Raw genomic sequence first — 17,001 nt, 5'->3', positions numbered from 1 at the left:
AAGGTAGACCCTCTAAAGGTAAGACATAAAATAAAAGTAGGTCTAGTTTTCTGATCATCATATTAGGGTGAGGACATACTCACCTACTACTTTTAAGAAAACATGATAGACAATGATTATTTTAACCTTTAGATTACCTATGTGCAACTACCTTATTGAAAACACATGATGCACGTTGCATGTTGTTCATTAACCCCTTAGTTAAGCTAGGTGAAAGATATATGATTTTTTACTTTCCAAAAGAACTCCTAGTTAAACTAAGTGAGAAAATGCATCAAAATTGCTCAAAATAAAACCTACATGCACACAAGTCAGTAGTTTGCAAAAATTAGTCTTGGGCAGTTGAACCTACAAAGATCTATTAGCTGACAAATTGTAAAATTTCAAATTTTGTAGACAAATCGAATGAAAAAACTAAAATAACAAAAGCGCTATCCTGCCAAGCAAAAGTGCTACCTTGCAGAAAGAAAGCATTAACCTGTGTTACAAAAGCGCTAACTTGTGTTTTAAAAGCGTGATTTCACATGCATAAGTACTATCCTGAAAAATGAAAACGCTAACTAGTGAAACAAAAGCGCTAACTTGATTGATGAAAACGCTAACCTATGCAACAAAAGCAATAAAATGTGCAGTAAAAGCGCTAAACTATACAGAAAAAATGCTACCACATTTCACACAAGTGTGAAACAGGTTTACAAATGCATTAAATCATTATGTTATTACAAGAATTTAGACAAGATATTAGAAAAATGATGTGCAAGGCTTGAGCCCCACGGTGGGCGCCAAAAATATATCAACTTAGGTTTTCACCTCAAAAGTAACCTGCAACTTGTTAGCCCATCATGAAAATATAGGAAACTCAAGCTTCAACCAATGAAACAACATGAAATAAATGCAAATAAAATTATTATACCTTCATGGATTATGTCTCATTGTGTCCTAACCCCATTGTTCTTGGTGGCATATGATTTTCTCTCAAACAAGCACTGGTAGCTTCCAAGGCGACAAGTGTGGAATGGACTGATAGATGATATGATATGGAAAACTATGCTATGAAAATGATTTATGCTAATTTTCTCAAAAACTCTAAAAATGCTTAGACAAATGAACTCACAGATGCAAATATTAAGACTCCTAATTGACTATAAGATTAGATATAAGTTTCAAAAATGGCTTAGGAGACCTCTGTTTATAGATTTTTGAGTGCATAAGGTTAGGTGGCAGAGATAAGCGGTCATGATTAAATCTTGCAATTTGGATGGCTATGAGCAAGAGGTTGAGATGTGAGAGATAAAGGTGGAAGATGTTCCTCCTACACCTACAGGATGGAGGAAAAGGCGGAAGGAGAAGCCAAGTGTCAGAAGGCTCACCTTGACTAAGGATGAAGAATGATAGAATCTAGGATAGTTGGAGAATATTTAGGGATAAGAGGACAAGTGGACTGAACTCCCTCCAAAGATGTAGGAAGGTTGGAGAAAATATAGGAAGTTGAGAAATGCGTGTACGCACACATTATTTGAAGAATGATATGGAAGTTGAAGATAATGATGTATTAATATTTAAAAATATTAATGTCTTTAGCCACATGATGGATGATTTGGCAAAGGAGAAGATGATGTGGAGATGAGATGAGTTGTTAAAGGGAGATTAAATAATTAAGAAATTATTTAATTGATGAGACTATAGGATAGTAGATAGGAGATAACTAAATATTAGATATTTAATTAATTGGTTTAGAAGAAAGGGAGATAATGAATGAATTAATTAAATCTTTCAATTCAATTAATTAATAGAAGAATAAGAGTAATGAATTAAATAAATTAACCTTTTCAAATTAACTATTTAATAGAAGAATAATCATTAAATAAATATAAAATATTTATTTAATTGCTCATAGCCAATTTTATGTGTATACAAATAGATCATCTGATTGATAGGATAGATTGACTTAGACACACTTGTGTTAAAAAAACAGGAGGTTCCTGATGTGCTCCAGTGTAGAGAGCTATTTCCATCCATGAGACATTTGGTTCTAGAGTTAGATGTTGTAGCCATTAGTCATATTGATGCATGTGGGTTGAGACATCTCTTGTATATACTTGATATCAGGATAAATAGGGGATTGTTGACAACTCTTGCAGAGAGTGGCATAGTGACCACAACTCCTTTCACCTAGCCACTAGCGAGATCAATGTGACACTATCAAGATGGGAGGATATGATGATGTACTATGACACTCTTCCTTCCATTATGGTCAGACTAGTAGTAGGTTTCATCTTCCCAGACAGGAGATCTTGTGGGTTGTTAGTTGGATGGGGCAGGATTTTGTTGAGTATGATGCGACACAGGACCAAATACACATGGGGTGTCTATGTATTAGCTCATTTATATCATGATCTTCATCAGGTTGTATATGACGGTGCAACCAATCTATCCACGGGGGTGAATCTATTACAGGTTTGGTGTTGGAAGCATATAGTTGTCACAAGGCCTGTTCATGATAGGGTATGAGCATATGAGCAGCCATATATATATATATATAGTGGCACACTTACCCAGCACAAGGTGGGTAAGCTTGAGTATTGGTGATGGGTTCTCGGTACCATGGACTCAGTGATTTGGAGACCCTATGTAGACTGTGAGCCTTGGTATGATGATGCAAGATCTTTACCTTTCATTATGCAGACTAGATACTTGATTGGTGGGACTTCTTTTATTATAGAGAGAAGTTGATTTTTTGAGTCCTGAGATAGTTTGGTAGACCACAAGGGATGCCACGGGGTGCTTCCTTGTATGCTCAGACATACAAGGATAGGAGAGATCGAGGCCCTTCTCTTTCCTTTGATGTAGCTTACGCAGAGTTTATTCTATTACCCATGGTTCTGTTTGAGTTGCTGTCACATGTTTTGGATGCAAGTACCACATAGGAGTATGCCCAATTTTTAGTAGCACATCCTTTCCTGAGGATCATAGATCCAACAGATCCTCTACCTAGCTCTGGAGATGAGGATGATGATGAGGATGGTCCCTAACAGAGGAGGAGATGTCAACGACAGGGTGGCAAAGGAGGGGATGGAGAGGAGGGGAATGATGACAGAGGAGGTAGGAGGGGTGGGAGGAGAGTTGGTTATCCATGGGTATGAGGAGGACCATATGGTATTGAGGCAGAGGTGGACCACTACCATTGTTAGGAAGGGATGGTGGCAGGGATGGTGGCAAGGATGGAGGCCAGAGAGAAGGGGATAGAGGCCAATTGGGAGGCAGAGATGGAGGTAAGTTAACTGGGAGAGTTAGAGTTCACGATGGAGGGAGAGAGAGTAGGGGAAGAGGAGGTATTGATTTTGAGCACGTTCATCCTGATCTAGGTGTATTGGCTGCTCATGGGGGAGGTGATGGGGAGAGCTTAGAGGATGATGTGCCACTGATTCGGTAGAGAGTTACTCGGATCCCCCAAGTGGATGCCCCAACAAAGGGATAGGTAGTAGTCATGGCATAGGGTTTGACAAGAGGAGATGATATGACAGAGGTACATGCAGGAGGAGAGGATATAAAGATGCATGATGATGCTCCTAGGATCCCAAATGACACTGGTAGCTTGAGAGCATAGATTACACAAGTGCGGGCATAAGTACAGACTCTAACTCTAGAGAGAGACACAGTGCGACATGAGAGAGATATTTCTATTGAGAAATATGGATAGGTGGAGAGAACTCCAGAGCACTTACAGGAGCTTGGGACTAGAGGCCTTACTGCGGATACAGTGAGAGAGATCATTGAGGCTAGGAAGGAGATCACACATTGGCGTTGGTTATATAAGAGTGTGGTTCCTCCCAATCAGAGAGTAGGTAGTTATGTGTCCACTACTCAATGATTGGGGAGGCAGGGTCAGACAAAGAGTGGTGGTGTTATGGAACCACCTCGTAGGGATCTAGAACCAGGCATAGGACCATCTAGTAGTGCACATCCCTCTCGATAGAGACATAAAGATTATGGTGGTAGTGCTACATGATGCACTTTGAGACTTCATTTGTATTTTTTATTTATCATATGGGACTTGTACACTATTTTTTTTTTTTACATCATTGTATACTTGGAAATTTTATGCTTTATGATGATATGCAGACATTGATGGACTCTATATGATGCTATTTTGACAATTCATGCATATTATACGATGATGACTTCCTGATTATGATTTTTACATGATGATCTATATGATGATGAATTTATTGCTTTATCTTGATGATGATGATTATGTGATGATTATGATTATGATCTACATGTTGATGATTATGCAGTAATGATGATGACATGATCTATATATTACTTGTATGAAAGATGCTATGATGATGTATGCATTGATAATTATGATTTACATATCATGATGTTATGATGATTCTATGATGCACTTATGAAATGCCTATGATAATGATAATACTCATGTAATACCTATTTTTATGTACATGTGATGATATTTAAATGAAATAATAAATATGATTCTATTTGATGGATGAATAGATCTTTATGCTTATGATGAGACACTATATACAAATGGATGTAAATGCAACTAATGAACATGATAATGAACAAATGCTCTTAAATCTAAATGGTTAATAAATTTAATGAATGAATGCAACTTGTATATGGTGAAAATGGATAACAACAATAACAATATTGAAAGGCTAAATGAATTCAACCACAAAACCCAAGCCTAACAACAACAAAGATCCACCATAACATATGAAGATTACCTAAGACAATGCAAATCAAATGAAATCACAAAGATTATACCATCACATGTCCAATAGGGTTTGGATCTCCATTCTTCCTATCTCCATTGATCTTGCTTGATATATTTGCTCTCAGATTTTATATGCACAAGAGCTCAACAAAGAACGGAATGTGGTTGCAAGTAGGATCGTAGTGTAGTCAATTGCATAAAATTGATTCATTAGGGTTTGATAATGAAGGAAGCATCTCCTTATATAGAAGACACAATAAGAAATGGAGGGATAAGATTGAGAGGTGTAAAAGGAGGTCGGCTATGATTAGAGGGTAGGTAAAAGAAATAATAAAATAATGAAAGGGGTAGATAGTGTATGAATTAAGAGATGAATGACATGTGTCATGGGTAGAAAAGGTTAATGAATTAATTAAATAAATAAAGATTTATTTAATTAATAGAAGAAGTGGGATAATTAAATAAATAAGATATTTATTTAATTTAGGAAAAGGATAATTTAAATAAATAAATGTATTTATTTAAATGAGAAATAAGGCTAGAAGAGGATAAATGAATTAATTAAATAAATAAGGATTTATTTAATTAATAGAAGAATTAAGCTTAGATAATTAAATAAATAAAATATTTATTTAATTAGACATGACAATTTTGGGTGTCTACACAACTAATACAAAATGTGATAATGAAGTATGTAGTTAATGAAATCTAAATGATTAATGAAAATGAACCTAAGAAATCAATGCAAATATTTTTGTTTGTCCAAGTATACTCAATCGTTATTTTAAACCATTGATCATGATGAATGTTTTAAAATGAATGACCTAATGAATGAATAATAAATTATTATAAACGATGATGGATAATGAATGCTTATAATGCAACTACAAATGCAAAGACTAACCTAAATGATAGTTGTCATCTTTTCAACTTTTAGTACAATGCTTTAATTCATCATTGAGCTTTTAAAATGTTGTAAGAAAATACAAGCACCTGGGGTATATTACACCAAGATGACCTAAGTATCTCTTACATGGATTTTGATTTAGCAAGTTAATACAAGCATCTAGGTATAAGGAACCATGATGACCTGAGTATTTCTTGCATGAACAAACAAGGATTATTCCTCTTCAAATATGACTCAGTACGTCCTCCATGATCTTTTGCCGATCATATCCTTAGACGAGTACATACGTTACTAAGGAATAAACCACAAACAAAAGACAAAGAAAAATAACCATGCTCCATCATAGCTCCTCTAGTCTTAGACATCATTGAGTTACTTAAGAACACGATTAACAAAATCAAGATACAAACATTGGATTATACACATCATATTGATGTTCTCTTGGTTAAGACAGATAAAATCATCCCTATTAATGATTGTTGATGTTTTTTTGGTACTTATTGGTTTAATCTTCCAAGTTTAGGTTTATTTCGATCATGTGTTTTGTCTATATCCTGATCTTGTTTAACATTTGTTGTCTTGTTGCTTGTTGTCTGCTTTCAAAATCCAAATTGTTTTTGGTTTTTCTAAGTTTTCCGAATGTTTATTTTCAAGTTTTCAAATGTTGCCCCCAGCTAAGCTCAAGATTTTGCCCCCAGCTAGAAACAAACTTTATTATGGATTATAATGATGATGAAACCATGGTGAGATGACTATGCTTGATTATATACAAAAAGCCTATTATGGATATGCACAAATGCGATGGATGGATGCAGAAAGAAAAATCAAACTCATAGATAGAAGAGTTGACTTTCATATAGCACCTGTTTTCCAGGTTTTCACCATCTAATGTTATTGTATTTTTTCATATATTTGATTTTTTTTACTGGTTTCACTATTTTTTGTATTTTCTCTTTTCTGCTTTTTATGGATTTCTCTGCTTTTCACTTTTTTCCTTTTCTTTTCTACTTTTCTGATTTTTTTATAGATTTTATTTGATATTCACACTACTTTAGGCATAGAAATTTTTTAGGTGCATATAATTGATGGGTTTATCAAACCATTCTCCCTCCGGTGTAGATAACTTATAAGCTCTAGATCCATATCCATATATAGCTGCTATGGACCTAACTAGTTAAGTTCAAACTTCCCCTTTTTCTCTCTGTCTTGTTGGTTGCATGGATTCTCCTGAAGAACAAGATCTCTTAATTGAAATTGTCTAGGCTTAACTTTGTGATTATAATCCTCACCATTCTTTGTTGATATGCTTTTAAGTGATCTGAAGCATTGTGGCGATGCTCTTCTAACAATTCCAACTCTTGTAGCCTTGATACTCTTTGTTCCTCATCTAAAATGTGTCCCTTTAGTGAAATGCGTAGAGAAGGTACCTCTACTTCAATTGGTAAGATTGCTTCTGAACTATACACTAGACAATAGGGATTTTCTCCAGTTAGTGTATGAATGCTAGTGCGATAAGCCCATAGAGTAAGATTCAAATGAACATGTCAGTCCCTACCAGCTTCATTAACAGTCTTCTTCAAGATTTTGAGAATTGTTTTGTTAGATGCCTCTGCTTGTCCATTCCCTTGTGGATAGTATGGTGTTGAGAATCTATGTTGGATTTTGAATCGCTCCCATAGTTTTTTCACATCTTGATTTTTAAATGGTCTTTCATTATCAGTGATAATGGAGATGGGAATGTCATAGCGACAGATAATGTAGTTCGGGTTAAAAGATGCAATTTCCTTCCTTGTCACTTTTGTTAAAGGCACTGCTTCAACCCATTTAGTAAAATGTTCAGTTATAGTTAAACTGAACTTGTGTCCATTTGAAGATGAAGGGTTGATCTTCCCCACTAGGTCCACTCCCCATTGATCCTACCAAAGGATGCAATTCCTATGCTGGTGCATGAATAAGACTGTTGTGAATACGACATTGTTTTCACTTTTTCACATATGCAAAGGAATATTTCTCCATAGTGGGCCAGTAATACCCCAATCGAATGATTTTCTTGGCCAATGTAAGACCACTTGAGTGTGTGCTACAAATACCTTCATGGACTTCGTTTAGAGCTTTTTTGGATTCCTCATGTTTGAGACACCTTAGGAGAGTGTTATCCATACCTCATCTATAAAGGATATTGGCAACAATGGTATAGCGGGCTGATTAACAAATAAAGTTATGCCTCTGATTTCAGGATAGGTTTGGAGGAAGCATATTGTCTTTTAAGTATAGGTAGGTTTGGCCATATAAGGAGGCATTTGTTCCAGATATATTGCAGACGATTTGGACACTATGGGAATCAGGGGTATGATAAAAGACTTCTTCCACCAGGAAGTCATAATGCTCTTGATTCTCTTGAGTTTTTATAAGAGATGCTATTGTATCCATGGCATCTGCTACTTTATTTTCAGTCCTTGGAATCTTGAGTTTGTATAAGTATTTCTTTAAATCTTCAACCAGTTCTTGTAGGGCATCAGTTTATCATCCTTGGTTTGGTACTCATCATTTATCGAGTTGATAATCAGCTATGACTCTCCATATACATACATAATTCTTTGATGTTCCATTCAATATCCATCTTGATCCCAATGACTAGTGCCTCATACTCTGCAGTATTGTTTGTACATGGGAAGCACAACCTATATGACTTAGGAATAGTGTGACCCCAAGGTGTTATGAACAAAATTCCTGCACCTAATCCATGTTGTGTATAGGAGCCATCAAAATACAACTCCCAAGCCTTTGTACTGATAGTAAGAACATTTGCATGAGGAAACTCAATATATAATGGAGCATCATTGCGCAAGGGCGCTTCAGCTACTTGATCTGCAATTACTTGTCCTTTTATAGCTTTGCAATCAACATACTTGATGTCAAACTCACTTAGCACCATGGTCCATTTATCTAGTCGACCTGTCAATGTTGCCTTGTTGAGCAAATACTTTAGAGGGTCGATCTTTGCAATCAACTTAACAGAATGTGTGTGCATATAGTGTCACAACTTTTGGGTTGCAAATACCACTACTAAGCATGTTTTCTCCATTGTTGTATAATTTAACTCATATCCAACCAAGTTTATGCTGATATAATATATTTCTCTTTCTTTTCCTTCATCATCATGTTGTGCCAAAAGAGCTCCTAATGATACATTTGTAGCTAAGATGTAGAGAAATAATGGTCTTCCTTTAATTGGTGATGCTAACACTGGTGGATTTACCGGATATTCCTTGATCTATTGAAAAGCTTCCTCACATTTGTCATCCCATCTAAATGGAACATTTTTGTGTAACAAGTGAGTGAAAGGATGACATTGATCCGCTAACTAGGATATGAACCTTATTATTGATTGCAATCTCCCTTGTAGAGAATGCAATTAACTAATATTCTTTGGAGATTCCATTTCCATTATAGCTTGAACTTTTGCTAGATCAACTTCTATACCACGAGAAAATATTATGTATCCTAGGAGTTTATCTAGTGTAACTCCAAAAGCACACTTCTTTGGATTTAGTCTCAACTTATATTGCTCCAGACTATCAAAAATATTATCTAGGATTGCCAAATTCTCTTTTCCCATGTGTGACTTTGCTAGTATATCATCTACATAATCTTCCATGAAAGTATGCATCGTAGCATGAAAGATGGTTGTCATAGCTCTTTGATACGTGGCGCTAGCATTCTTGAGTCCAAATGGCGTGACATTCCAATAGAAAGTACCCCAAGGGCACGCAGAGGTTGTTTTCTCTTGATCCTCAAGGGCTATCTTAATTGGGTTATACCCTGAGAAACTATCCATAAAAGAGAACATTACATAACTTGTTGTGAGATCTACAATAATATCAATGCTTGGTAATGGAAAGTCATCCTTTGGGCATGCTTTATTTAAGTCCCTGAAATTTGTGCACATTGTGATACTTTTATCTAGTTTTGATACGAGCACAATAGTTAACACCCATTTTGGATATGCAACTGGTCTTATGAACCCTACATCCAATAATTTCTTCAACTCTTCTTTGACAAGAAGATAAATATGAGGGTGTATCTTTCTGATTTTCTGCTTAACTGGTTTTGCTCCTGGGGCAACATTGAGATGATGCATAATAAGATCTGGATCGAGTCCTGGCATATTAGCATATGACCAGGAAAAGTTAATTTGCCTCCTCTTGAACAACTCGCTATAGTCTTGTCTTTCTTGTTTTGATAAGGATGTTGTGGGATGAAGAATCTTGGGATTCTTCAAAGTGTCAATGTTTATTGCCTCTGTAGGTTCTATCAAAATAGTTGTTCTCTCTTTAAAATACTTCGCGAGAGTGTCAAATCTTCCTTCTTTTGGCACCTCAAGGAGGTTTTCACCATCAAATACACCCTTTATTTTATCTTTTGATTGATCTAATATTGTCATAAAATGGTTTTCAGCGTTAGATCTTTTTCCTTGTTTTATTATTTCACATTTGCAACTGGAAGATTTGGCACCCTCTTGTCTATGAGAAACATCATGTGATTCACTGGTGGAAGTTCTTTTTGGTGACACGGGTTCAATAGTGTTAAGGTATACAGATATAGAATGGTCATTTGGGAAGACGAGGATATCGAAATTGTTCCAATCAATAAGCTCTGGGTGAACTAAGGGTAAATCGTCTGCTTGATCAGTCTCAAAGGTTTCAATAGTCATGACACAATTGTCAAAGTTTCTGGGCATATTAGTCGAGTTATGGATAATATTCTCTTCAGGATATACTCTCTCAATCATTCTCCAATTAGCTCTTGTAAAGTTATGATGGATAGTTTGTGATTCACCTTCAAGTGGTTTATTTGTTGATGTTTGTCCCACAAACAAATCGACAGTATCAATATATACATCTTTTGTGTCACAAGTTTCTTCAGAATATATCTCAAAATTTGTATCAAACTCTCACTCACATGAGTTAGTTTCACTACTTGTTGGCATTGCATTGTCATTGATGTCAACTAGTATGGGATGACCACCGGTAGAAGAGATGTATGTGCAACACTATTAGGAAGGAGTACAGGATGTGATATCTTGGATATCACTTTGTGTTGCAGAACACCGGTAAAGGTAAGAAAGATCACAAGTTAGTGCCTGACTTCTGTAATGAGATGAAGAAGTGTTGTGAGCAGTTGTTTGTGATGAAGAGGCATAATGTTATCTGAATCACTTCAACACTGGAAGAGAATAATGAACCGGTATGTTGTGAGGTTGCAGAACAACAAGACTCTCATCGGATGAAGTTGCAATATTCTTGAGAAGAGTCAGAGGAAGTTTGAAGTGTTTGTCACCCTGACAAACCGATAGAAGAAGGAACATCCTTGATCAAGAAGAAAGGTTGAGTAGATGTAAATATAGGAATCTAAAACTCTCTGAAAGAAAATAGGAGCCTTGTGAAGATTGATGACATGATGTCATCAAGAGTGGTAATCGATATATGAGTCCATTGGTTATATAAGCAAGGTGTCATTGCAGAAAATTTCCCATTTGTGGGAGTGAGTATACTTTGGACTTACCAGTCTGGAGACTGGTTTGTGTGTTCCATCAACATGTCAAGATGAGAACAAATATGATAAGGTAACCGGTAGAATGGTTGAAACCGGAAGGGTTAGCAAACCAGAAAAAGTAAGGAACCGGTAGGATGGTTGGTCAATGATCCTACTTGGACCGACTTGAAGTGCCAAGATGGAAGATAGTCGACATGGATTCAACATGGAAAACCCGCGTTTGGATAAAGATAGAATGTACATAGACAAGGCTGTTGCAGGGTTGGTCAACCTTAATGAAAGGTCACCCAAATTAGGGGACATGTCGCAGAGTTATTGTAGGGGTTTGAGGCTCGAGGTCAAGAAGACAACCACAAGCCAGCTAAGAGAAATTGAGAAGATCGAGGCGATGAAGGAAACAACCTGATAGATCTTTAGTGATTGACCAAAGGATTATCTATGAGGGTAAAAAGAAAATCGCTAGAAAAGAAAGGCATGATCGAGGAGATGCAACTATGGCGGAGATATGCATTCAGATGTCAGAAAGATTAGATCATGCAAGATCTGATTGGATTTGATTTGCCTCAAAGATGGTGAGAAAACCCTAACCGCCTCGCTTTTGAATTGGCTTTTGGCAGGAAATCTAGGCTATAAGTAAAGAGGCCAAAGAGATTGTTTGATGTTGTTGAATAGAGAGAATATTGTGTTGTTGCAAAGTGGTAGACTTCCGCAAGTAAAGACAAGATCAGTCGAATTCTCAACGAGCATCGAAAAGAGAAGGAGAGTGAACTGGGTTGAAGCTTTCAACCGGTCGGAGAGAAGAACCGGTAGTTCTTATACCAGTAGAGTGTGAAACTGGTGATGTGCAGAGAGTGAGGTGCAGATTCAGCAGAGAAGAAGCAGGTGCAGAGCAGGAAGAAGAGTGAGTCGGTAAAGGAGAGAAGGTACTTCACCGATAGAGTAAGATATTTGATAAGGTTGCAAGATTCACTTGTAACATGATAACAAATTTTGTATTTGAAGTTTACATTGTGAACACTGAGTTGTAGCTCGGTGCCGGGGTTCGTGCTCCTTTGGGTTGTAGCCCATAAATCTGATAGGGGTTGTCGCTCCTTGGGTTGGTTCCCTAAAGTCAAGGGTTGGTGCTCCTTAGGTTGGTGCCCTAAACTTTGTAACTGTGTTTTACTGTGAGGTTGGATTGGAGCAGTAGACTCCAACAACATTGCTCACCGAGGTTTTTCCCATATTGGGTTTTTCTCGTATATGTTGGTGTTATGTGATATCTCCTTGTGTGTGTATGTGTATTTGAGTTAGTTTCATTACTAACCGGTAAATCTGCATTGAGTTAGATCTGTCAAGCGGTGTTGCTCTCAAAGGAGAGCTAAAAGGAAAAGTTTTGAGAACCACTGATTCACCCCCTCCCCCTCTCAGTGGTGCATTGTGTCTAACACTACTGACTTGCAATATACATATTTTTTCATATAGGTTTATGGTAGCTTCTATTGTTTTCTTTGTCATTTCTTTTCTTCTTTCATACTCTACTTCTTTTGGGCTGATTATTTCTTCTGTTTGGCTGGCTTCCAATTCTTCTTGACTTCTACCCTTTTTTGGCCCTTGTTTGTTGGGAATTGATTTGGATGTTATACCATTTGGTTTTGTTGTTGGTTGATTAGTGACTTCTTCTGTTACTTCTTGTTTTCTCTTGTTTTCTTCACTTGGCAAATGTTTGCTAACAACTTTATCAAGTTTTGTACTTGCTTGCACTCTTTGAATCTGTTTATAAGAAGCCTCTTCCCTTTGAATGGTGAGTTCTTCCCATTGTTGTTCATATTCTTCTTCCCTTTGTTTTCTGACTTCCTCTATAGTTGCTTGTCTTTGTACCCATTTTTGTGATGATTGTTCCCTTTTGGCTACTTTCATGTTGCATTGGTGATGTTGATCTTGACTCTGTGTAGGTTGAGCATGTTGGCCATACCCTAGTCTAGATTTATCATAGACATATTGAAAGTGAGGTCGGATGGGTTCTATAATGCCTTCTTGCCCCACGGTGGGCGCCAAAATGTGTAAACTGGAGAGTATACTTCAAAAGTAGACCTACAAGATTGATTAGTTTTCAATAAAATAACAAAAGAGATCCTATAGAATACTTCAAAGTTACCAATGAAACAAATAAAGGATTAAAACTCAGAAAGTTATACCTTCACTTACTGTCCCATTGTGTCATAACACCATTTCATCCTGATTGCAGATATTTGCTCTCAGACTGCATTGTGTTTGCTTCCAAGATGACAACTTGATGAATGAATTGATAACTGGTAGTTTGATTATGCAAGCTAAAATGATTTATGCAGAACCATATGAAAAATCATTAAGATAAAGCCAAAGGCACACTCCTAAATTGCTTAGAATGCTCAATTGCTAAAAATCACGGATGTAAAATGACTACTGCAAGATAACTATTAGTCTCAAAATGCTGGAGAATTGCTCTTTTTATAGATTTTTGGTGTGCAAAATCCCATGTGATAGAGATCAATGACTGAGATTGAATCATGCAAGATGAATGGCTATGAAGAGGAGGTTGAAAGGTGAGAGAGAAAGATGGAAGGAGAAGACAAATGTCAGAAGACTCACCTTGACCAAATTGAAGACTTGAGAGGATATAGGATGGTTGGAAGAAATCTAGGGATATGAGGACAAGTGAACTCAACTCCCTCCCAAGATTTAGGGATGGTGGAGGAAATATAGGATTAGTTGAGAAATGTGTGTACCTACACATTCTTTTATTTATGAATTGGAAGTTGAAGATAAGTGATCAATTAATATTTAAAAATATAAATATTTTTAGCCACATAATTGATGAGTTGGCAAAAGAGGAAGTGATGTGGAGATAAGATGGGTTGGATTTGGAGATTAAATAATTAAGAAATTATTTAATCGATGAGACTATAGAAGAATTAGATAGGGGACGATTAAATATTAGATATTTAATTGAATCGGTTTAGAAGAAAGGAGTAATGAATTAATTAATAAAATGTTTCAATTTAATTAATTAATAGAAGAATAAACATCAAAGTGAATTAAATAAATTGATCTTTTTAAATTAATTATTTAATAGAAGAATATACATCAAATAAATAATAAATATTTATTTAATTATTCATAGCCAATTTTATGTGTATACACCCACCTTCATCTTCAAGAATACATATGGATCAGAATTTTTTTACACGAAATGACATACCAGAAATTAAGCCAAAATCCCAAGAAATGTCATTTCTAAATAGTTGTTATTTCGACCCCCTTGAAAAAGAGGCAGGAATTAAAAGACAAAAACCCATCTTCTAGTAGAGGCAAGCATAGAAACCATCCTTGTTATTCTATTTCATATGCATGTTAACAAATAGCTAGCCGATATCACAACTCTTTCTTTCAAGTGGAATACATTCTGAGATACCCATGGAGATGCAGAATCCCAAAGTGGGATTTAGAATTCTTCACAACTTGGGACTCTAGATCTCCATGGGTATCTACAAACGTATAGCCAAAAACCCAATCAAACACTCAAAGAAAGTTGTCATCTTCTCAAATCAAGTCAACTTGGCTCTAATACCAAATGTTGAAAACAAGATAAAATTTTACATTGAAATTATGCTAATAATTTTATGCATCCAAATAAACATATAGCAATAAAATAAATGCAAACAAGTTCACTGCTTCAACAACATGTGAATAACATATTGATCTGAATTATTTTGCTAATTCGAGGGACAATACCAAAAGAAGAATTGGTGGTATTGTAAACACATAATAAACCATCTGAAAGCTTCATTTCATTCAATATATATGTAAAATCCATACAATTTTGGGCAAACTCGTGAAAGAGTTGTATGCCCTTGAATCTATCCAATTTGGGCATACTCGTGATGAAGTTGTATGCTTGAGTCCATACAAGTTAGGCGAGCTCGTGAAAGAGTTGTATGCCTGTGGACTTCATGAGAGCTGAATCAGCTAACTCGACAAACGAGATGTATGTCATAGCTTAACAAACTCGTCCTAAGAGTTGTATGCCTGTAACTATGTCTATTAGATTCAAATTGAGATTATTTATAAGCTTTCAAAGAAGATGAACAACCACTACATTTTTGTCCTCATCAGAAGTCGAAGAGACAATCCAATATTGAAAGGTTATTACATTTATATGAGAACAAAAGTTGATTAAAGATTAAGAATTTTCATTTAATTGAACACTCAACCTTATTTCTGATCATTCCTCCCCTCTTGAAAGGCAATGGGCCCCATTGCCCCATCATCTTCCACATAAAATTCTGTTGTACAACTTGAAAGTGCAAGCATGTCGAGATGAGAACCTATATGGTGATACCTTGCAATTGTGACAGAACAAATTCTACTAAGCTTGAAGAAAATAAATCAGAGCTCCTCATATCTCCTATCCTCATATTTCATACAAATGGAGTTGATTTTATTTCAGAGCTTTGTCTCAATAATCTTTGATTGTGGGTGTTAGCAATTTTATCCACATGTCGCTCAGGCTAGACATTGGTTTGAAGGGTGTTTTCACAAGAAACTTCACTCAGGTGGATGATATTTTACCGACATGCTTGAAGGGCGGTGTTTACAGCTACAATGGGCCAAATCTTTGATTCCCTTTGTTAGCCAGTTACCCCTCCTCGATGGTGAGGAGATGATCCATGCCCTCACCTTCCACAAAGATAGACCACAAATTACTCGCTCCAATCATTACATGCATACTCACAAACACTCAAAAGATGAGGCAATGGTGATAAGAAACCGAGGTAGAAATATTTGGCCGTTTTGGATGCCTTGTCTTCTATCTATTATGAAGAGTTGCTTCTCCCCTTTGTTGTGGTTCTTGCACTTTGGCTTCCAACAGGAGACTACCGCCCTGTCGCTACTGCTTCCACCGCACCTTGTGGTCACTTCCATCGATTATCTCCATACAAAAGATGAAGTTTCATTGAATGAAACGTCTCAGAAGAACTAGTAGATCCATCATCATTACAGTCACTCGTGCAAGCTCATGGAGAACCAAGAATGGCTACTCATTGTCATTATGGAGGTCTGTTTTGAATTCTACATTGATGAGATTGATGTTTATTTTCAAGGAGCTAGAACACCTTAAAGCACAAACTTCATTTAGGTGGGAAAATCTACTTGTAGATGCAACTGAAAAGATCGAACTAGGCTTTGATACCACTGATCTGAATTATTTTGTTAATTCAGGGGACAATACCAAAAGAAGAATTGGTAGTATTGTAAACACATAATAAACCATTTGAAAGCTTCATTTCATTCAATATATATGTAAAATCCATACAATTTTGAGCAAACTCATGAAAGAGTTGTATGCCCTTGAATCTATCCAATTTGGGCATACTCGTGATGAAGTTGTTGCCCGAGTCCATACAAGTTAGGCAAGCTCGTGAAGGAGTTGTATGCCTATGGACTTCATGAGAGCTGAATCGGCTAACTCGACAGACGAGATGTATGTCACAGCTTGACAAACTCGCTCTAAGAGTTGTATGCCTATAACTTTGTCTATTAGATTCAAATTGATCTTATTTATAAGCTTTCAAAGAAGATGAATAACCAGTACATTTATGTCTTCATCAGAAATCGAAGAGACAATCCAATATTGAAAGGTTATTACATTTATATGAGAACAAATATTGATTAAAGATTAAAATATTTCATTTAATTGAATACTCAGCCTTATTTCTGATCACATATGTTTCCTTCAACTCAAGCAAACCATAAATCACAAATCATCCCAAATCAC

The sequence above is a fragment of the Cryptomeria japonica genome, chromosome 4 (genome assembly GCF_030272615.1).
Source record: "Cryptomeria japonica chromosome 4, Sugi_1.0, whole genome shotgun sequence".
NCBI classification, from domain to species: domain Eukaryota; kingdom Viridiplantae; phylum Streptophyta; class Pinopsida; order Cupressales; family Cupressaceae; genus Cryptomeria; species Cryptomeria japonica.
This window is presented reverse-complemented; position numbering follows the sequence as displayed.